The following is a 23526-nucleotide window of genomic DNA, read 5'->3' on the forward strand; positions in this document are numbered from 1 at the left end:
GAAGCTGGTTGTGTGTTCTCTCTCTCTCTCTCTCTCTCTCTCTCTCTCTCCCCACCCCCACCCCCTTCCTCCCACCATGTGATCTCCTTGTACCTGCACTGCCTGCCACTTTCCACCATGAGTAGAAGCAGCCTGAGGCCCACAACAGTTGCAGCTATCCCAGAATCATGAGCCAAATGAAACTCTTTTATTTATAAAATTAACCAGTTTCAGGTATTCTGCTAAGCAACACAAAACAGACTAATACATCACTCTAGCACAGTCACTGAAATACAGTTGAGTATCCCTTACCCAAAATGCTTGGGACGAGAAGTGTTTCCAATTCCACATTTTTTTTTGGATTTTGGGATATTTGCAGAATACATACCAATTGAGCATCTCTAATTCAAAANTTTTTTTTGGATTTTGGGATATTTGCAGAATACATACCAATTGAGCATCTCTAATTCAAAATCCAAAAGTCTGACACTCTCCAATGAACATTCCCTTTGAACACCATGTCAGTGCTCAAAAAGTTTCAGATTTTGGAGCATTTCAGATTTAAAATTTTCAGACTAGGGATGCTCAAACTGTAATTGTATTTGAAAGCAAGAAATACAACCAATGCCTTAAGGATGGTTGCTTACAAGGAGAAAAAAGTCTGGGTTCCTTGACATTGTTGAGCCTTTGCACTAGTCTTAGACTACTCACCTCCAAACTTCTTGTGTATAAGCAAATGAAAAGTCTATTGTTTGATCCACTGTAAATCAAGTTTGCCATTACTTGCAGCCAACGACATCCCTAAGTGATACACCACATTTTTTCTTCCACAACCCTTCATGAGAATTGTTACTATTCCCATGAGATACGTAAAGAAGCTGATATCCAGAGAAGTGAACTGATATGTCCAAGGTACCCCAGCTAATTAAGCTGGAAATGGAACTCAGGCCTTCCCATTGCAACTGCTCTGAATCCACACCAGCACAGAACCCTACAGTACTAACATAACGTAAGTTCTTGTTGCTCCCCACTAAGTCTTTACCACATGTTGTCACCTTATAGAGCTGTTTTCAGTCCCCAGATGCCATGAGGCACCAGATTGCCAACTGCTCCCTCGTAGCTCAGTGCCATTCACAACAAGTCAGTTCAGGGGCCTTTATGTGATTCCAGAGGTTCCATGGGCATCCTCTTTTGTATCCTTGCCTTGACAGTTTGTACTGCTCGCTCTCTTCTTTGGACATTTTTGTCTAACTCCTCCCCCTAGAACTTTCATTATGTCACCACATACAACATTCTTGTAAATTTAAAATAGTGGCTATGAAAATTATGTAATGACATTAGGACATTATATGTTGAGTGGAAAATCAGGCTACAAATTGCATATACAGAGATATGAAAAACACATATGCACATAAAAAATGAAGGCAAAAACACTAGAATGCTTGCTGTGATTGTGGTGGTGTGGTAAGATTGTGGGTAATTGTTTTTCTTTTTTGATTTTCCAAATTTTCTGTTATGTACATATAATGAAAAAAAAAAATAGGTTAAGATGTTCTTTAAAATATGTCATTGTTTATCTGGCCCCTGTCCTGGGAGGCAGCAGAGCAGAGCATGCTAGTTAAAAGCATGGGAGTTTGATTGCCTGGTTCAAATCCCAGCCCAACCATTTAATAGGAGCATGACCTTCAGCAAGTTTCTTAAATCTTCTGTATCTCAGTTTACCCATCTGTAAAATGGGACTAATGAGAATACCTGTCTCACAGGGTGATTTTGAGGATCAAGTAAGTTAACATTTGTAAAGCACTTGGTAGAGCCTAGTACAGAAAAAGTGTTTTAAGTGTTTGATAAATATAAGCCATTTCATTGTGTCTTCTCCACTGGGAGGCTTCTTAGAAGGGACTCTCATGCAGAAGCAGAATAAACCTCTGTGTTTTTCAGAGGGACACAACTGGTAAAGTTGCAAAGAGATGGCTTGTGCTCAACATGAAGATCTTCTTAACCTCAAAATGGAGCAGGCTGGAGGTGAACTCCTTAGCAATCTGGCACCGGATGGTGGTGTCATGGATACTTTTCATACTTTATATCTCATGAAGCATCCACTCGTAAAGCACTGGCAGAAATCAAGCAAAGGGAAGATGAGCAAAAAAATTTTTTCGCAAGTAAGAGGAAACATACAGAGATTTATTGATCTGTCTAGATGAGTAAATTTCTCCCAATGCAGAGAGGCCCCTTACAAGTCCTCCTCTGCTGAAATAGGATGAAGTCCTCTAGTGGCCAGGAGGTGACATTACAACTCCTCGTCTGAGTCCCAACACAGGATGCCTAACGGTTGCTGGCGACCTTTAGCTGGATTTGTTTTTGTCAAGCGTGTCAGGAGAGAATGCAGGCCTCCTTCTGTCCCCTTGCTGTGGCTAAAAGAGCCAAAAGACACTTCCTAAGACACAGTACCTGCATGTTTGTTGTATACGCCCATTTCATGAAGATGATCTCTAGAAAGGAGGTCCCTTCCCGGGCACATTTGATTGTATGTGCCACTTGTGTACACATTATTTCTGCTTAGAGACAGGGGGTTTAGAATGTGCTAGAGATGGGTGGAACCTTAATCTAGCCTCTCTCATTTCAGTGCCTTCACTTTACAGATGGAGAAAATCCCAGCAACATTTGGAATAGTGCCCAGAACAGAATGAATGGATGATAAATACTTTTTGAGAATTTAGGGTCACTTTTTATCCTTGCCATTATTTTAGCAATAGACCCAATCAAAAGACTCACCTGATGCTGCATTAACTGCTCACTCTTTCCCAACTTGGCATTTGTAAAATACCCATGAAAACAACGCTACATTAGGAAGAATTTTCCTTTACTTTCATATTTTATATATTATCATATGGCTGGGAGAAAGAAAAAAAAAAGAAACAGGAGGAGAAAGACAAAACATACCAAAAACAAACAAACAAACAAAAACCCAGAATAGTCTAGCACAGGGTTTGGCAAAGGACCAGGTGGTAAGTATTTCAGGCTTTGTGGGTCATGCAATCTCTGTCGTGATTACTCAACTCTGAGATTTAAGCAACCACAGACAATAAATAAATGAGTGGGTGTGGCTGGATTTCAATAAAACTTTATTTACAAAACAATCAATGGGCTGGATTTGACCTGCCTACCCCTCATCTAATGCAGAATTATCATGTTCCTCGTCCTTCATACATGGAAGACATGGTTAATTGATCATGGTGTCAATTAATTGCCTGAGTTCAAAACCCAGTTCCAGGCCATTACTGAGTGTATAACTTTAGGAAATTTGCTTAATCTTTCCAGGCTGCAGTTTCCTCAGCTTTAAAATGGAGATGGCAATACTGTGAGCCTCAAGGGACTGCTAGAATTGAGTAAGTCTGTAATGGCAGATGCTTAGTGTGGTGACTGGTTCTTAGCAAGCACCAGTGTTAACTACCTTCATCGTCATCTTGTTGCCATCATCATCCACCTCAATTAACTGACACTCATGAGCACGCATGAGATAATGGATGTGAAAGTGCTTTGACATGACCCCCATGCAAGTGGAAGGCCTCTTTCACTGAAGTGCTCATGCATAACAACATCCCATCCACGCATTCCCCATTGCTGAAAGGCCAGGGGCAGTGGATATATCCTTACTGTGTTAATGGAATAGTTAGGGAAACTGAGGCACTGGAAAACTCAGGAGAATCATTAAAGATGACAACTTACTGACTTGGCAACGGGGCCCTATCAAGAGCCAGGTTTCCACTTTCCTCATCCATTTTTCTGTCTCCTATCAGCATCATTGGGTTCCCACAGGGATTTCTGAATATCTCTGGGAAATAGGTTTTACTTCTGAAATTTCGTTCGCATCTACTGCCTCACCCTCCATCCTCCTATCACCTCCATCTACTGATGCTGGTCTTCATTATCTGCTGCCTAGTCTGTTTCAACAACCCCTTAACTGGTCACTTTGACTCAGATTTCTCCCTGTTCAACATCCACCATCTACCCTCATCCTGGGTGATCATAAAGCACGGAGCTGACTTTCTAGCTAAAGGTCAGCATTTTAAAAATTGCACATGAAGCCTTTCACAATCTGGGCCCCTGTCAATCCACTAGTCCCAGTTCTTGTCCCTCTCATCCTCTTGTCCTTCTGTAGGGAACTTTGACTCCTGCTCCGGGGACATGCTCCCCCTCTGCTCACCTGCAGAGATCCACAGAGCTCCATGTGCTCTTAACAAGGCAGCCCCCTGTTGCCACCACACACACTTCAGCACTCATGGTTTGAACAGCAGTGTAAGAAACCTTCGAGACCAATTCCATCATGCCACAGCTGCCGCCAGAGCCCACGACTCCCAGCTCTCCCCCATCACCTGGTCTTTCATCCCAAAAGATCTTTGTACACACCCCGCTGTGACTCCAGCTCACCACCCTCCCTCAATCTTCTGACCCCCGCATAGGGCCCTGTGGCTTTCTCCACCCATTCTGACAAAAATTCTCTGGGCTCAACCTCTTCTCCAGCTCTTCCCTTCACCTTCTTACCCTTCTCCAAAACACAGTTCTCTCCCAAGGACTCTGCTGCCTACTCAAGAATGCCTCTTCTCTTTCCCAACCTCCTTCTGTCACTGGGCAGGAGGTGGAGGAGGCATCCTCCTGGTCACTTTCAGGCTTTATCTCTCCCACTTCCCTAAAAGTGGACTTTGAAGTTCATGCCACTGGACTGGCCCACCAGCTCCTCCCCTGCCCCAACCTTGTCGCAGTGTTGTCAGCAGAACAGTTGGCAAGTTCATAGAATGACAGAATACTCACTATGTGCCAGGCTCTGTTTTAAGCACATTACATTCATTAATTCATTTAAATCTCACAAAACCATATGAGGTAGGTGTGATTACTGTCTTTGTTTCATAAATGAAGACACTGAGGCACAGAGAGGTTAAGTCCTTTGCCAAAGATCACACAGATAAGGGTATGTTGGAGAGATATCTGCACTCCCATGTTCATGGCAGCACCGTTCACAATAACCAAGATATGAAATCAACCTAAGTGCCCATCAATAGACAAATCAACAAAATGTGGCATATATACAAAATGGAATACTAATCAATCTTGAAAGAGAAGAAGATCCTGTCATTTGCAACAGTATGGATGAATCTGGACAACATTATGTTAAGTGAAAAAAGCCAGGCACAGAAAGACAAATACTGCATGATCTCGCTTAACATGGAATCTAAAAACGTTGAACTCATAGAAGCAGAGAGTAGAATGGTGGTTACCAGAGGCTGAAGGGAGGGGAAAATGAGATGTTGGTCAAAGGACACAAAGTTTCAAAGAGACAGGAGGAATAAATCCAAAAGATCTCTTGTACAGCATGGTGACTATAGTTAATAACTATAACGTATTCTTGAAAATCACTAAATGGCTAGATTTTAAGTGTTCTCACCACAGAAGAAAAAAAGTGTGTGAGGAAATACATATGTTAATAAGTTCAATTTAGTCATTCCACGATGTATACATATTTCAAAGCATCTTGTTATACACAATAAATATATACAACTTGTATTTGTCTATTTTAAAAAATTAATTTTTACAAAAGATTCAAACTCAGGGAGTTGATTCTGCACAGTAAAAGAAACAATCAACTGAGTGAAAAGACAATATTTGCAAAATATACACCTAACAAAGGATTAATATCCAGAATATACAAGGAACTCAAACAAGTTTACAGCAAAAAATAATAATAATAATAATAACCCAATTAAAAAAATGGGCAAAGGAGCCGACTAGGTATTTCTCACAGGAAGATATATGAATGGCCAATAGACACATGAAAAAATGCTCAACATCACTCAGCATCCGGGAAATGCACATCAAAACCACTTTGAGATACCATCTCACTCCAGTCAGGATGGCTAATATCCAAAAGACTGAGAATGATAAATGCTGGAGAGGTTGTGAAGAAAAAGGAACTCTCACACACTGTTGGTGGGACTGCAAAATGGTGGAAAATGGTTTGGAGGTTTCTCAAACAACTACAGATAGATCTTCCATATGACCCAGCTTTTCCACTGCTGGGAACATACCCAGAGGAATGGAAATCATCATGCCAAAGGGATACCTGTACTCCAATGTTTATTACAGCAGCACTATTTACAATAGCTAAGAGTTGGAACCAGCCCAAATGTCCATCGTCAGATGAATGGATGAGGAAACTGTGGTATGTCTACACAATGGAATACTACTGTGCTATAAAAAAAAAAAAAAAAAAAANCAGCATCCGGGAAATGCACATCAAAACCACTTTGAGATACCATCTCACTCCAGTCAGGATGACTAATATCCAAAAGACTGAGAATGATAAATGCTGGAGAGGTTGTGAAGAAAAAGGAACCCTCATACACTGTTGGTGGGACTGCAAAATGGTGGAAAATGATTTGGAGGTTTCTCAAACAACTACAGATAGATCTTCCATATGACCCAGCTTTTCCGCTGCTGGGAACATACCCAGAGGAATGGAAATCATCATGCTGAAGGGATACCTGCACTCCAATGTTTATTACAGCAGCACTATTTACAATAGCTAAGAGTTGGAACCAGCCCAAATGTCCATCATCAGATGAATGGATGAGGAAACTGTGGTACGTCTACACAATGGAATACTACTGTGCTATAAAAAAAAAAAAAGAATGAAATACTACCATTCACAACAACATGGATGGATTTAGAGAAAATTATTTTAAGTGAAACAAGTCAGGCACAGAAAGAAATACCACATGTTCTCACTTATTTGTGAGAGCTAAAAATAAATAAATAAACACACAAACAAATAAAGGGGGAGAAGACACAACAATTCCTTGAACTTGTTAAGACAAGTGAACAGATATGCTGTTGGAGGGGAGGGAGGGGGAAGGAGGAACGGGTAAAGGGTCATGAAAATCAACTACAATGTGTATTGAAAAGTTAAAATTTAAAAAAATCACTAAACAGGTAGATTTTAAGTGTTCTCACCATGAAAGGAAAAAAGTATGTGAGGAAATGCATGTTAATGAGTTCAATTTAGCTATTCCATGATGTATACATATTTCAAAGCATCTTCTGTACACAATAAATATATACAACTTGTATTTGTCTATTTTAAAAAATTAATTTTTCAAAAGAGATTCAAACTCAGGGAGTTGACACAAGAATCCAGCCTCTTAACCACTAGTCCTAGAGATGTCAGCATCCTCTACCCAGTCTGTCCTTGAATATTTTAGCACCTGCCTCACTGTATCTTTTTCCAAAAGCCACTCCCATCATGATGCTTAATGATTCTCCCAATACACTTTCCTTTTAGCCTCTCTACCTCCTTGCCTCTGATCACGCTGCTCTTCACCCCACACCCCTAGTCAGAGGCTTAGACCTTGTAATTGACAATAACTCACATATGGACTGAATATTTGGGCTCCCCTAAGATTCATGAGTTGAAGTTCTCATCCCCAATGTTATGGTATTTGAAGGTGGGGCCTTAGGGGCTAAGTAGGGTTAGATGAGGTCATGAGCATGGGGCTCTGGTGATAAGATTCTGCACATGCACAAAGAAGAGGCCACGTGAGCACACAGTGAGATGGTAGCCGCCTACAAGCAGAAAGAAAGGCCTCAGAATGAAACCTACCTTGCTGGCACCTTGATCTTGACTTTCCAGCCTGCAGAACTGTAAGAAATAGATTCCTGTAGTTTAGCCACTCAGTCTACAGTATTTTGTTATGGTAGCCCAAGTTTACTAATTACAATGCACTCTCTTATAATCCCAATTTCAACACCCCAGCCACAGACCACTCTCTTTCCAGTGTAGGTCCCCTGATAACCCAATTCTAACAATCTGAAAAACCCATCAGGACTTCCAATCATTGACTCAACCACCAACAGGACCTCCTCTCCTTGCCTGGTTAACTCAATGGTCCATCACTGTCTTCCATCCACCCTCAACCAGTGCCCATACTTCCTTGCCCATTCTTGTCTAGCAAAAACCCAACCCTAGTTAAGCCCAACCTTTCACCTACTCTGAGCCTGCTTCTAGCAGCTGAATGTGGCTGGAGAAACACACCCAGCCATGGTGACTGGCCTCATGTAAGCCATCACACCCTCACCTGTCTGTTGCTTCTATCCAGCAACCCGACAACATTTTCCTAGTCAGGTCCTCTCCCTCTCCTTTGGGGAACTATTCTCTGTACCTTCTCCTCTGTCTTCCAACTTCATGTGCTTCCTTCCCCATCTTCATGCTCTATTGATAAAAATAGGAGCAATCAGAAGAAAACTTCCAAATGCTCCCCCCACTGAATCTACTCACCTACCTGCATCTATCCCCATATTCCTGACTTCCTCTGTCACAAAATGGGCTCTTTGCAAAAGCCAGTGCCTCCCCTTAGGTCCTGCATCCCATCACCTCTTCCCTCCTCCAGGGCATTGCTCCAGCAGTTAAACCCCCTAGTTCCTGCATTATCAGTTTTGCCCTCTCTGCTGGATCTTTCCATCGTCTTAAAAACATGCTGTTATTTCTTCTATCTTAAAAAATACTTTAGCTATTTTGACCTCACATTTCCCTCCAGCTACCTCCATATTTCTTTGTTCCCCTTCACAGAGCAGATTTTCTAAAACATTAACTGCACTCCAACTGTCCAGTCTCTCTCCTCCCATTCTCTTCAATCCACTCTAGTCAGGCTTTCAGCCTCACTACTCCCCTGGAGCTGCTCCTCCCAAGATCACCAAAAGCCCCCAAAGTGCTCAACCCAATGGTTACTGCCCATTTTCATTGCCTTGACCCATCAGCAGCATTTGACACAGAGACATGCTTGAAATATAGCATGATCCAAAATGAATCGAACACTTCCAAAAATGTATTACTCAGTCAGTAGATTATGCATAAACAGGTAGTCACATGGCCCATGTTGATCCTGGAAGGTACGTATCCCAGACCTGCATAGCATATCACAGTTGGATGATGGAAATGGCAGCAAAAATACATTTTTTCATGTCCTCAAGGTTGGGAAGAAGAAATGGGACATACCAAGATTCTTGTGTAATAACATTTTTATTTCCATTACTGAATGATAAAATTGTTGTTGTGTTTGGTCCATCTTGACCTGCCCTATACTTTCTTCACTTGGTTCTTGGGACACCATGCTCACCAGGATCTCCTCCTATCTCTCCTGCTGATCCTTGTAAGTCCCCTTCGTTGGTTCCTTCTCGCCTCCCTGACCTTGTAACGTGGGTGTGTCCAAGAGCTCCATCACTGCTCCTCCCTGTCTGTCTATTCTCACTCCTTGTGTGCCCATCCAGGCTCTTGGCTTTAAATACTATCTATATGCCCNTTCTCGCCTCCCTGACCTTGTAACGTGGGTGTGTCCAAGAGCTCCATCACTGCTCCTCCCTGTCTGTCTATTCTCACTCCTTGTGTGCCCATCCAGGCTCTTGGCTTTAAATACTATCTATATGCCCATGACTCCAGGTATATATTCCAGTCTGAGTAACAAGTTCATCTATCCACCCACCTACTCGACATTGACACCTGGTGTCTGATAGGCACCTCAGACTCCTGACCTGCCCAACACACAATCTGGATCCTCCCAGTCCTTCCTCTTTCAGAAGATGTCAGTTCCATTCTTCAGTTACTCAGGCCAAAACTCTCATCAGAGTCCTCCTGGACCCTGCTCTTTCTCTTACACCCTACATCTAATCCCTCAGCAAAGCCTACCTTCACAGTGTGACAACCTCCTGTCCCCTCCCTGCTCCTACCCCAGGCTAAGGTGGCTTCGTTTCTCACCAGTATTATTGCAGTAGCTTTTTCCCAAAGCTCCCTTCTTCACTCTCGCTTCTTGTATTAGTTTCCTGGGGCTGCTGTAATGAATTTCCTCAAACTTGTTGGCTTAACACAACATAGATTTATCATCTCACAGTACTGGAGGCCAGAAGTCAGGAATGAAGATGTCAACAGGGCCACACTTCCTCCAAAGGCTCCAGGAGAGAATCCTTCCTTGCCTCTTCCAGCTTCTGTTGGCTCCAGGTGTCCCTTGGCTTGTGGCTGTATCACTCCAGTCTCTGCTTCTGTTTTCACATGGCCTTCTCCTCCACGTATCTGTCTTTTCTCCTCTCTTGTAAGAATACTGGTTCTTGAAATCAGGACATACCCACACAATCCAGGATGACCTTATCTCAAGACCCTTAACTTAATCACATCTACAAAGACCCTTTTTCCAAATAAGGTCATATTCACAGGTTCTGGGGCTTAGAACATGGACATATCTTTTTGGGAACCACCATTCAACCCATTAAACCTCTCTAGAGTCTATTCTCAAACATGAGCCAGAGGAGGCCTTTAAAACCATACATCAAATCATGTCATATCTTAAAAACCTCCATAGGAGCTCATCTCAGAGTAAAATCAAAGGTTCTCACCATGGCCTAGAAGACGCCTAGGATGTGGTCCCCATTAACTCTCTCACTTCATCTGCCTCCCCTCGCCCCTCATTCATTCTGTCCCCCCCATCCCACCCCCGCCCTGGCCTCTAATATCACACACACTGTCCCAGCTCTGAGCCTCTGTTCTTGCTATTTGCTCTGCCTGGAGCATTCTTCCCCAACACAGCTCTGTGGCTCACCTCTCGCTTCCTCTCGGGTCTCTTCTCCATCATGTCCTTCTTAGACATGGCTTCCCTCTGCTCCTCCCCTCACTTTGTGTTATTTTTCTTCATATCATGTACCTTCTCTTCTATCACCAATTGCATGTTACTCATCTGTTTACTGTCTGCCTCCCTTCCTGGATCATCAGATCCATGAGGTATCTCCACCACCCAGAACGATGCTTGGGGGCTGGTGGGTGCCTCACAAATACTGTTAGGGACAACCTTCCCAGAGTCTTCCGGGCAGAGCATACATTCTAACTTGGAAGCATTTTGCTTCTTTTCCCAGAGCAGACCAGCAAATGACAATGTTCCGACTGGGTGGGTGTATTGTGGCAGGTTATTTTAGTTCTAAGTAACAGAAAATCCAACTCAGGCTTAACCTTTAAAGGGAACTAAAAATTTTGTAGGCAGAACAAGCTTCAGGTAAGGTCTGATCCAGTGGTGGAGCAATGTCATTCAACATCCATTTGCTTCTGTCTCTCTAGACCTTTCCAGTGTCAGCTTCCTGGAGCAATGTCATTCAACATCCATTTGCTTCTGTCTCTCTAGACCTTTCCAGTGTCAGCTTCCTGGAGCAATGTCATTCAACATCCATTTGCTTCTGTCTCTCTAGACCTTTCCAGTGTCAGCTTCCTGGAGCAATGTCATTCAACATCCATTTGCTTCTGTCTCTCTAGACCTTTCCAGTGTCAGCTTCCTAGAGCAATGTCATTCAACATCCATTTGCTTCTGTCTCTCTAGACCTTTCCAGTGTCAGCTTCCTGGAGCAATGTCATTCAACATCCATTTGCTTCTGTCTCTCTAGACCTTTCCAGTGTCAGCTTCTCTAGACCTTTCCAGTGTCACCATCCTAAGGCCAGTTCCTCTCACAGTCACAAGAGAACTAACAGTGTTTGTCTTCCTCATTTATATCTCAAGGCGGATAGAGTTTCTCTTCCACCATAACCTTCCAAAAACTCCTGGACTTCCTCTTGTTGAATCCAATCACTCAATGTTGCCACTCCTGAACCAATTCACTGTAGCAAGAATTAGGCTAATTGCCTTCAACCAACCCACTTCTGGATCAGGGGGTGGGGGTGTAGTCACCAAACCACATACTAGGAAATTTGGGGTCCCTTTAGGTTAGAGGAAAGGAAATGGATGCTGGGGAGGTGTCCATTAATTCTCAGGACAGTGGGTCTTCCAGAACCTCCAATCCTCCCAGGTGACTCTGCCCCTGTCTCCACACAGGATTAGTTATGGGTGCCCGCAGTCAAGTTATGGCTTTTATAAGATATGAGCAAATGTAACCAAGGCTTTGGAATGTCTCGTTTAGAAATTAGTGGTGAGCAGACCAAGCATACAATTAAGTATTGAATTTTCTATAAACACACAAATAGTCATACACACAGAACAGGCCATGACATTAAGTCCTCAACGCAGATCCCTTTCCCACTAGCCCGTCTTGTGCCTACAGAACATGCCAAATGATCGAGTTGAAACATTCCATTGTAACTGAAGCAGATTCTCAGCAGCAGCTTTGCCCTCCACATGGTGTGGTTCGCCTTTATGTAAGTGCATGTCTATGTATGTCGACCCGCAGCATTAATCTCGAGGATTCTTGCTCTCTTTACTCTCTCTCTCTGTCCCACTCTGTCCCTCTCTGTCTCTCCAAGATTAACAGGAACTAAATGCTATAGAAATCTTGACTCTCTATCAAATAAGCTTCCCATCTCAAAGTGACTTAAAGATCCCAAAAAGCTTCCTTGTCTCCTGCTACCTCTCCCATGAGCCTGCCGTGTCCCACTTCACTCCAGCCTTTGGATTTGGGACCTTGAAAACGCAAGGAAGTTCTCTCTTTGGTAAGTAATTAGCAGCCATTGGCTCCCAAGATGTTAGAGACCCTGAGTGGATGAAGCCCTGGTTATATAGTTTTAATGGGGAGGAAAAAGGACTTTATACAAAGACCAGATTGTGGGATGCCTGAGGATTCCCAGGAAGTAGAGAGAGTAAGGAATCTGAATTAGAGATGGGAGGACACCAGCATTCAACATTTCCTACATCCCAATTTGGAGGCACTTTATTTCTTTTATCAAAATAAGGAAGGCAGCATGGGGCTGTGGTTAAATTCTAGAATCTGACATCCTGGGTCAGACTCCAGCTCTTCCCCTAAATGAACTGTGTGACCTTGGGCAAGTCTCTTCACTTCTTCAGTCTTAGTTTCTTTATCTACAGAGGGAGAGTAATTTTAAGACCTTGTAGGATAATATTATAATAATATTTTACAGTATAACATATATACTGTATTATTACTAGTATAGCACAATATATAACATAATATGCACTTACAGTATTATGATAGCATAATACATAGTATAATACACACAGACAGAGCCCAACTTACAATGATTCAACTTAGGATTTTTCTACTTTATGATGGTGCAAAACGATACACATTCGCTAGAAACCATGCTTCAAATTTTGAATTTTGATCTTCTCCCAGGCTAGTGATATGCAGTACAATACTCTGTCATGACGTTGGCAAATGGCAGCAAGCCAAAGCTCCAGGTCAGCCACGCGATCATGAAGGTAAACATCCGATAGTGTACAATGTACTGTATCCAATAAATTACATGAGATACTCAGCACTCCTTATAAAATAGGCTTTGTGTTAGATGATTTCGCCCAACTGTAGGCCAATGTAAGTGTCCTGAGCATGTTTAAGCTGTGATGTTCGGTGGGTTAGGTGTATTAAATTCGACTTGATTTTTTTTTTTTTTTTTTTTTTTGTCTTTTGTCTTTTTCCGTGTCCGGCAACGGATCGCAACCCTCAGTGTTGCCCCCGGACCGGACCAGGGACCGGCAACGGGATTGCAACCCTCGGTGTTGCTCCCATGCCTCGCTCAGCCAGTGAGCGGGAACCGGTCTGTATGTGGGATCCGAACCCTCGGGCGGGAGCGCTGCTGCGCTTCCCAAGCGGCGCACTAGCGCAGTGCGCCACCGGGCTGGCCCTCAACTTGATATTTTTAACTTACGATGAGTGTGTCAGGACAGAACCCAATCATAAGTTGAGGAGTATCTGTACTCATACACTACATATATTATAATCATATAATATACGCTAGTGATGTAATATGATAATAATAACCCCAGTAGGGTTGTTGGAGGGTGGAATGACATACTTAACAAAGACTGAAATACTGGTCTCATTCCTCCCTTCCCCTATGGTAGTGTTATATATCCACTCCCTTGCGAGGGCCTCCCTTGCCATGGAGGAGCCTTCCCTCCCCTTGACTTTGAATTTGACTATGTCACTTGCTTTGGCCAATGAGATGCAAGCAAAGGTTTGAAGTGTACCTGCGTGACTCGCACTGCCCTTTTGTGGTGCTGCCTCAGCTTGAGGAACCAGCTTGTCTGAGGAGGACAAGTACCACAGAGAACAGACATGAATCCAGCCTGCAGCCCAGAGCCCAACCCTGTCAAGCTCCATGTAGATCTGGCAAACCTCAGCCAGCCTGCCAACATACGCCCCTGAGACTCTGTGGTTGTTCATCACACAGCCAAAGCTGAGTGCACAGTAAACACTCAGTAAGCGTTTGCTATTCATATCATGATTATTGGCGTGAGAAATTGCACACGGCCTATACAAACAGAGTATTCATGTGCAATGTCAGGTTTGTGATATTTGCTCTCATATTGCCCGTTTGGGATCTGAGCCAGCAGGCAGCCTATACTGTGGCTGACCAAGAGAATCATTAACACGCTTCCCCTCTGCTCGGCACCAGCGTCTGTCACCAGTTCCCCACTGTATCACCACATTATCCACCCACTGGTTGGAGCAATGTGTACTGAGTGCCTCCCATGTCTGCTGGGCAAGAGGACACACCACAGTCAACAGGACAGGCAAGGCTGAGCCTTTGAGGAGTGGGCATCCTAGTGAGGGAGACAGACACAGGCAAACACATAAAGAAACAGGGAAATGTAGACAGTGATGAGAGCCAGGAAGGCAATAAACAGGTGAGAGGGAGGAGAGGGGGTGGAGAGGGAGCCGGGGTGCAGGTGAAGATTACCCAGCTGTAGGCGAGCTAGCAGGCTGTGCAGGTGTCCAGGGGAGATGTAATGGTATTCTGGACTGGAAAGGTGGCCACAGAGATGGACACAAGTGGCTGAGGATATGGAGGGACTGGAGATGATTCTGGAGCCGGGGCAGTCAGGATATTAGTCCACAGTGAGCCTTCCAGGAAGAAATGTGGGCATCCTGGAGAAAGTACTGGGAGCATTCAGAGCTACGCGGGGCCTTCTTCATTATGAAAATCAGCCCAAGAAAGAGGCAAATTCTCCTGCCAGGGTTATCACTTCATACAGAATAGGATTAATATGTTGGTATTAGGAGGAATAGCTTTTCCTCATCTTAAACAGGACTGTGTAGTTGTTGGTAGAAAAGCAGTGGCCATAGTGTTATTTTCTGTAGACCACACAGTGCTGAAGGGTGTTTGCCCTTAGAAAATACAGAAGAGAAAAGAGAATCCTGGTACATTGTTTGTGGGAATGTAAATTAGTACAACCATTATGAAAAACTGTATTGTAGTAGATTGGATTATGTCCCCCCAAAACTCCCTGAAGCTTGAATTCTGTCCCCCAAGTTTTATGTATTAGAAACTTAGCCCCCACTGTGACTGTTAAGAGGGTGGGAAACCCGACTGTGGTAAGTGAAAGGTGGAGCCTTGAAGAGGAGATTGGATTGTAGGACCGTGCAGTTGTGAATGCATAAAAAATGGTGTGGTTCTGAGGGCGTTAAAAGAAGAGGAGAGTTTCCCTCTCTCTCTGCTCTGTCTTCTCTACCATCTTGCAATGTGAGACCCCTGGGTCACTGCTGCCACCAGCAGCTGGACTTCGGGCTTCCCAGCCTCAGAAACTGTAAGCAATAATTTTGTTTTCTTTATAAAATACCCAGTTCCATGTATTTTGTTATAAGCAACAGAAACAGACTAATACATGTATGGAAGTTTCTCAAAAGATTAAAAACAGAACCACCATATGATCTAGCAATCCTGCTTCTGGGTATATTTGTATGTCCAAAGGAAATGAAATCAGTATCCTAAAGAGATACCTGAACTCCAATGTTTATTGCAACATTATTCACAACAGCCAAGGCATGGAATCAACCTAAAAGTTCATCAACAAATGACTAGATAAAGAAAATGTGATGTATATATATGATGGAATATTATTCAGCCTTAAAAAAGAAGGAAATTCTTAAAAAGAAGGAAATTTGCAACAACATGGCTGAACCTGGAGGACATTATGTTAAGTGAAGTAAGACAGGCACAGAAAGACAAATACCACATGATCTCACTTATATGTGGAACTAAAAAAGCCAAAACTCATTGGAGCAGAGAGTAGAAACGGTGGTTGCCAGGGGCTGGGGTGAGGAGAGTGGACAGGGAATGAGATGTTGGTCCAAGGGTACAGAGTTTCAGTTAGACAGATAAAGTTCTGGAGAGCTATTGTACAGCACGGTGACTGTAGTCAATAATGATCCGTTGCTAAGAGTAGATCTTCAATGTTCCCACTACAAAAAAGTGGTAATTCATTCTTTTTTATGGCAGAGTAGTATTCCATGGTGTAGATATACCACAGTTTCCTTATCCAATCATCCGTTGATGGACATTTAGGCTGGTTCCACGTCTTGGCTATTATAAACAGAGCTGTGAAGAACACGGGAGTGCAGGTATCCCTTCGACATGATGATTTCCCTTCCTCTGGGTATATACACAGAATTGGGATTGCTGGATCATATGGAAGATCTATCTGTAGTTGTTTGAGAAACCTCCATATTATTTTCCATGGTGGTTGTACTAATTTACAGTCCCACCAACAGTGCAGTAGTGTTCCTTTCTCTCCACACCCTCGCCAGCATTTGTTATTCACTGTCTTTTTGATTATAGCCAATCTAATTGGGGTGAGGTGGTATCTCAATGTGGTTTTAATTTGCATTTCCCTGATGACTAGTGATGTTGAGCATTTTTTCATGTACCAATTGGCTATTTGTATGTCTTCATTTGAAAAATGTCTATTCAGCTCCTTTGCCCATTTTTTTTATTGGGTTATTTGTTTTTTTATTGTATAATTGCTTGAGTTCTATGTATATTCTAGATATTAATCCCTTGTCAGATGCATAGTTAGCAAAAATTTTCTCCCACTCTGTAGGTTGTCGTTTCACTCTGTTGATTGTTTCCTTTGCTGTGCAGAAGCTTTTTAGTTTGATATAGTCCCATTTGTTTATATTTTCTTTTGCTGCTTGTGCTTTCAGGATCACGTACATAAAGCCTGTGTCCAGACCTAGTTCCTGAAGTGTTTCACCTATATTTTCGCTTAGTAATTTTATACATTCAGGTCTTATACTTAAGTCTTTAATCCATTTTGAGTTGATTTTAAAGTATGGTGAGAGATGCATGTCTAGTTTCATTCTTCTGCTTGTGGATATCCAGTTTTCCCAGCACCACTTGTTGAAGAGGCAGTCTTTTCCCCAATGTAGATTTTTGTTGCCTTTGTCCACTATCAGATGGCTGTAGGCCATTTGCAACAACATGGATGAGCCTGGAGAAACTTACGTTGAGTGAAATAAGCAAAGCACAGAGGAATAAATACTCATATGTGGGAGCTAAGAGAGAAAGAAGAAAGGAAAGAAAGACCACAGTAGTGCACTGGTCTTGCAGAGGGAGAGAACATTCCTTGGGCTACAAAGTGGAGTGGGGGGGGAAAGGGGAGGGGAAGGGAGGTTGGGGATAACTGGGTGGGGACATGGGGTACAAATGCAATATTTGGTAATGAGTATGCTGCCAGTATGGATCTGGCCCTCACGTCATGGGCACGAGGGGTGACAATCAGCTTTGTATCTCATAAATATTCATAATAAATAAATAATAATAATAAAATGAATGCATGTATTGAAACAACAAGGTGTACCCCATAGATATGTATAATGAAAAAAAGAAATTTAAAAAAAAACTTGGGAGTCACACAGACCTACGTTCAAATTCCAGCCCCACCGTTTACAATCCTTGTGCCGCAGATATTCTGTCTTAGTCAGATTTCTCATTCTCAGACTCCCCATCAGCCCACTTTCCTTGTTGATGTTGTGTGCCTGTGGACATTTAAATAATGACTCCTAAATCAAGGTGCTCTGAGAGCAATCCAAGAATCAGCCTCCTTTCTGTCCTTGCCAAGTCCACTAATTGGGAAAAAACTGTTATAAGCATCCAGAACCCCATCTTGTCAGTACAAGCAATAACAGTGCCCCAATTCTGCAGCACCTGGGTGAATTGCAAGGACCTATTGAAAATGCTGGTCAATCTATGCTTTGGAGATATGAATGGTGCACATCTGCTTGCACTTGATCCAAGTGAATAAAGATGTGAGATGTACTTGGGTCACCTGTTAATCCCATTGAGAGCAAAAGTACCTCCCTAATGTAATTCATTCAGCAGCCTCGCAACAGGGAATGTCAAGACTCCCCAACTTTAAGTGTATTAATGTCCCCCTTTGGAGGAGATGTTTGCTTTTAACCAATGCTAAATTCTTCAGCAGAGAGTTCTGGCCAGGAAATCTGTCCCCACAGTGGGATAAATAAATAAATAAACAAAAAAGTGGTAAGCATGCTAGGTGACAAATACGTTCATTAACTTGATTTAATCATTTCACGATGTATACATATATTGTACACTATAATTATACACAATTTTATTCGTCAACTAAACCTTAATAAAGCTGAACAAAATTTTAATTAAAAAAATATAGAAGAAACCAATTGCAGGTCATAAAGAAAGAGTGGATTTTTGTTGAAATCACACACTATCTCCCCATGTGCTGACAACTTAGTGCTGCATCAATTTAGCGAAACTGGAAAAAAATTTTTCCCAGGATTCTCTTCCATGTATGGTTCTGGGCCACAAGAGGAATTGTGCAGGATTTGGAAAGTGAGCATGAAGCTGCAGCTACAACCATGCTTGGAATGCAGCATGGGGTCAAGTGCAGGTGCAGCTCACCTTGTTGGTGTGAGGCAGCTGCCACGCTGCAGCTTCCTCAGCCCCCATGGGGCCTCCTCCTTCAGCTGCTCTGAGTCCTGGGCTGGACGTGGTACTCATGACAAAGGGCACTAGCTTCTCCTGCAGGGCATCCATATCCTATAGGTGAGATGCTGAGTGGTGAGTGAGATCGATCTGGGTCCCAGCCCATCCCTGTGGGTTCCAGTTTGCCTGGCTTCCCCCACTTCACATCCACCTTCTCTCTCCAGCTGCCAGCCCTGCTGACCTCAGGCCCAGCAACAGATGCAAGACAAAGGCTGTATACAGACTGTTGTATCAGCTCCCACAATTGTACAAGGTCAGATCCCTTGTACTCATCCATTTCTGTTGCTTATAACAGAAAGACCTGAAACTGGGTAATTTGTAAAGAAACAATATTTATTACTTACAGTTTTGAAGGCTGGGAAGTCTAAAGTCCAGGGAACACATCTGTTGAAGGTCTTCTTTGGTGGTGACACTACAAGAAAGGCAGGAACAAGAGAGAGAGTAACCTCCACATTCACTCTCCTTTTAAAGCCACAAGAACCACTCTCCTTATTCCAAGAATGGAGCAATCCATTCATGACGGTACAGTCCTCACAATCCAATCACCTCTTTAAGGCCCAACCTTTCAATGGCCACATAACGGGTCTCCTAACCTCTCTTGATTCAGATTTCTCACCTAAAAGACACAGATAGCAACAAAACCTACCTGTCAGAGGTGCTGCAACCATGAGTTAACTTATGCAAAATGCTAGGGACGGAGCCAGACATGAAGGACATGCAATGCCAGGGTTTGCTATTATTATTATTATTAATTATATATTTCTTAGGATAATGATTACACCCTTTCTTGTAGGATAGCCACTGCCGCACCCTAGGCTAGAAGCATATCAAGTTTTTGTTTTGCTCTCAGCACCGTGTGGTTCACACAGAGTAAATATAAGTCGATAAATACTCCCTCAGTGAACATGCAAGTGCAATGTAGAGAACACACTTCCTGCCCCATCGCCCACATAAGAAAAATAAAATCTTGACACTAATAATATTTAACAACACTTTCCCCTAAGGAACTTGAACAGTGACAATATCTGCACTCAGCAGCAGCAGGTCTGGGCTAGCTTTTTTAGGCTCCAATCTTCCTTACATTTTTTTTTTTAATTTAAACACACTTGTCTTCCTCAACTTCCTTTTCCAAAATCATAAAAGAGATGGGTCACATGGAAGCTAAAGAGCAGAAATTAGGAATTCACTGTCAGTTGAATAAAGAGAAACTACACAGTAGAGCAGAGATCCCTGGGATTAAAAGCTGGCCAGCAGCTTTACCTGCCCTATGGCTTTGGACAAGCCTTACTATTCCTCATCTAGCAGATGGAGCTAAAATATCAACCTTATGATTGAGGTTGGTCTCATGGAGGAATAAATGAGCTTGAAAACAAAAGGCGTGGCATCCAGCAGAAGCTCCCCAGCCCTGGGTTCTGCAGGCCCGTGTCCTGCCATGAAGTGCTCTGAGGATGGTGTGTCTGAATCCATGCTTGTCTACAACTGCAGGGCCCGTGAGGGCAGAGGGAGCAGCTTGTTCAAACTCACCTTGGTGTACTTTTCCTGAGAGCCTGGTACACTGCTATGGGCATCCCATGGGCATTCCACAGATACCTCAGAAGAGCCTGGGGAACATCTTACCTCTTCAGGCAGAGGGAAGCTTAAGAAACTCAGTGATGGAATCAGGTCTAGAAAGTGGGTTTCCCAACTCCAATTCCAGAGTTGGATACACACAACTTGGGTCTCACAGCCATTGGCCACTCACAAAGGACAAGAATGTCTGAGTGTGGCAGTGTCCTGGTCTGGCAGGACACAAGTGACCAGATATTCAGATGGGAATGAAATAACAGGAACACTCATCAATAATGTGAAATGTTGAAACAAAAACAAGAAAGAATGCAGGCCCTCCCTCTCATGAGCAACCAGAATGAAGGAGAGAAAAGAAGAGGTGGCAGAGCACAAAAGAAAAAGAATGGAGAAAAAGAAAAAAGAAAGAAAAAGAGCAATAGGAGCAGGGGAAGGAACCAAGAAGGGACCAGGTTCCCTGTGAGCTGCAGTAAGACAGGGCTGCAGAGAGTGTAAAGGAAGACACAGTGAAAGGGGACTGACCAGGATGGGAGCGAGGGGTCCGGGGAGGAAAGCAATACCAGGGATCCAAATAAGGCATAAGTGACAGAAGATCAGGAGAGCGCTCAGAGGTTCGGGATTACAATCCTCAAACAGGCAACTGAAGGGAGGCTTGGTTGTAAATTTATACTCAAGAGGCCAAAGTCTTAATCTGGAAGTTGGAGCAATTGCATTGCCAGGAAACAGAAGAGACTGAATTGAAGAAATGGTAGCAGTGGGGGAGAAACAATGCCGGGCTTGGCTGCACTTCCCAGTCTGAGTCTGAGCAGGAACATGAGAAGTGTTTCAGCAAGCCAGACAAAGCAAGCTGCTTCTCTGATTCAGGGACTGCTCCAGCTGAGGCCTGGGTTCACAAGGTGCTCCCTTCCTCAGGCAGCAACAAGCTACGTGACCAAAAGGACCAGCATCAGTTCCATCTTTGTGCCATTTAAGGTCCTCAGTAGAGATGGGTTATACTGGACTGCCCAACATGCATTCTCTTGAAAGCAGCTTGGACTTTCGTTCCAGCATTCACCCCTTCCCAGGCCTCCCCCAGGTGCCTTGGGAAAGCTGACTCCACACTGTGGCTCTATGGTAGGGCATGTGGGTTGGATCAAAGCTAATCTGTATAATCCTACTGTCCTGGTCACAAGAAGTGGGTTCAGGGCTGGTTCGTGTTCCCTAAATGGGTCCGATAAGAGCAAATCCAGGATTTTGTTTGACTGTTGAAGGAGGGATATTCTCTTTCCCGCTGGATATGAATTAGGAGCAATGCAGCCCACAGGCAACAGGTAACCACCCGTGATGAGGAGAGAATCTATGTGAGACTGGAGCCAAGCCAGAGGAGATAGAGCTGAGTTTTCTGTTTTGATTTCTTTTCTCTAGGTTACATTACTTCTGGATCAAGATGCTCCTGAAGACCCCCAGTCAGTTCATTTAAGCAAATCAACAAATCCCCTTTGATGATTAATCCCCCTGAGGTAGAATTTTCTGTCATATACCATGAATGGAAAGACTTCTTAACACAGCATCTCACTGATCTCACGCATGATCACCTTGCTTTATTCACGCAACAGTAGTAGGATTACTAGCAGTGATGTAAAAATAAAAACAAGTGCTAGAGTAAACACATGTGGTAAACAAATTTAAGAACATTGAATCATTTCAATTTGAGGAATTTGAGGGGCTCACTCCCTGCTAGAATGGCTAACGTTTTAAAAACCAACCATATCAAGTGTTGGAGAGGACATGGAGGAACTGGAATGCTCATACACCCCAAGGAGGTTAGAGCGTGTATAATAAGGCTACTGGATTGATGGGCACCATTTCTGGGGAACTCGTTGAGAACCATGAGAGTCCAGAGGTGGGAGGGACTCCATGTAACGCATGACAAGAGGGAAACCATCATAATGAGAATGCTGCTGCCCTCTACTCTGTCCTAAATCCCCCACTCCCCTTTTACTCTACTCACCCATCCCACCTCTAACCACCAACACTGACACCCAGCCTCACCTATCAACACAAGCTGGGCACATTCCTTGACCTTCTGGCCTCGGTTGCCTCCACTGTGACATGGGAGTGACACCCCAAAGGCAGGAGCTGAGCATGGCCAACAGGATGCCTGCCAAGGTGCTGGAGCAGAGCAAAGGTTCACACCAAAGGCAGCCCATCCCAGACCAAACTTCCTCTGGCTTGACTTGACAAAAGGTAAGAAATCAGACCAAACACATTTCCTGCAACAAGAATCTGAACTGGCAATACTGAGATGACAAGGCACCCATCAGTGGCAGTGGAGCTGAAAGGGTCTGGAAGGAAGAGTTGTGTGATGGGAGCTCATGGTGAATCCAAACCCTGAGGAAACCAGACTGGTGAGTAAACGAGAAGAGATACAAAGACCAGGGTGAAGCTCCCAGACAGTGAGCGGGGAGAGAGCAGACACGCAGTGAGAAGCAGAGACACTGTGAGAGACGGGGAGGGTCACAGCCTCCAGAGCCACCTCACACCCCAACAGCTTCCTGGTTCCCATCCTGCTCCTCTGTATTCTTCACAACAAACTACTTCTTTAAGGGCCTTTGATGAGTCACTAAGTCTGAGTTAACCACCAATCTCCTGAGGTTTCTTCTCTCCCCTCCGGCACACAGAAGCTTCTGTGGCCTCTGCCACTGATAGATGCAGACTGATGTTCTGCAGGAGATGGCCACGTGGCTTCTCATCTCCTACAAGAGGGTAACTCTTGCATTTCAGAGGTTCACTTCCTATTGACATCACAATTTCAGACCCAGACCGAACCCCCTCCCACAACAGGCTCACTGTGCCAGCACCTCAGGGGGCCTGTCCGGGGACCCAGGGCATGGAAAAGGGGACTGGACCCCCTCCCACAGCCAGGCACACAGTGCCAGCACTTCAGGGCCCATCTGGAGACCTCGGTCATGGAGAAGGGGACTGGACCCCCTCCCACAACCAGGCACCTCATGCCAGCGCCTTGGGGTCCACTTGGCAAACCGGCGCATGGAGAAGGGGACTAGACACCCCACCCACAACCAGGCACACTGCACCAGTGCCTCGGGACCCTCCCAGGAACCCAGGGTATGGAGCTGGGGACTAGACCCCCGTCCCACAACCAGACACACCATGCCAGTGCCTCAGGTCCCACTCGGGGACCTGGGGTATGGAGCTGGGGATCAGACATTCTCCAC

Source organism: Galeopterus variegatus, unplaced genomic scaffold (assembly GCF_000696425.1).
Source record: "Galeopterus variegatus unplaced genomic scaffold, G_variegatus-3.0.2 Scaffold560, whole genome shotgun sequence".
Lineage (NCBI taxonomy): Eukaryota > Metazoa > Chordata > Mammalia > Dermoptera > Cynocephalidae > Galeopterus > Galeopterus variegatus.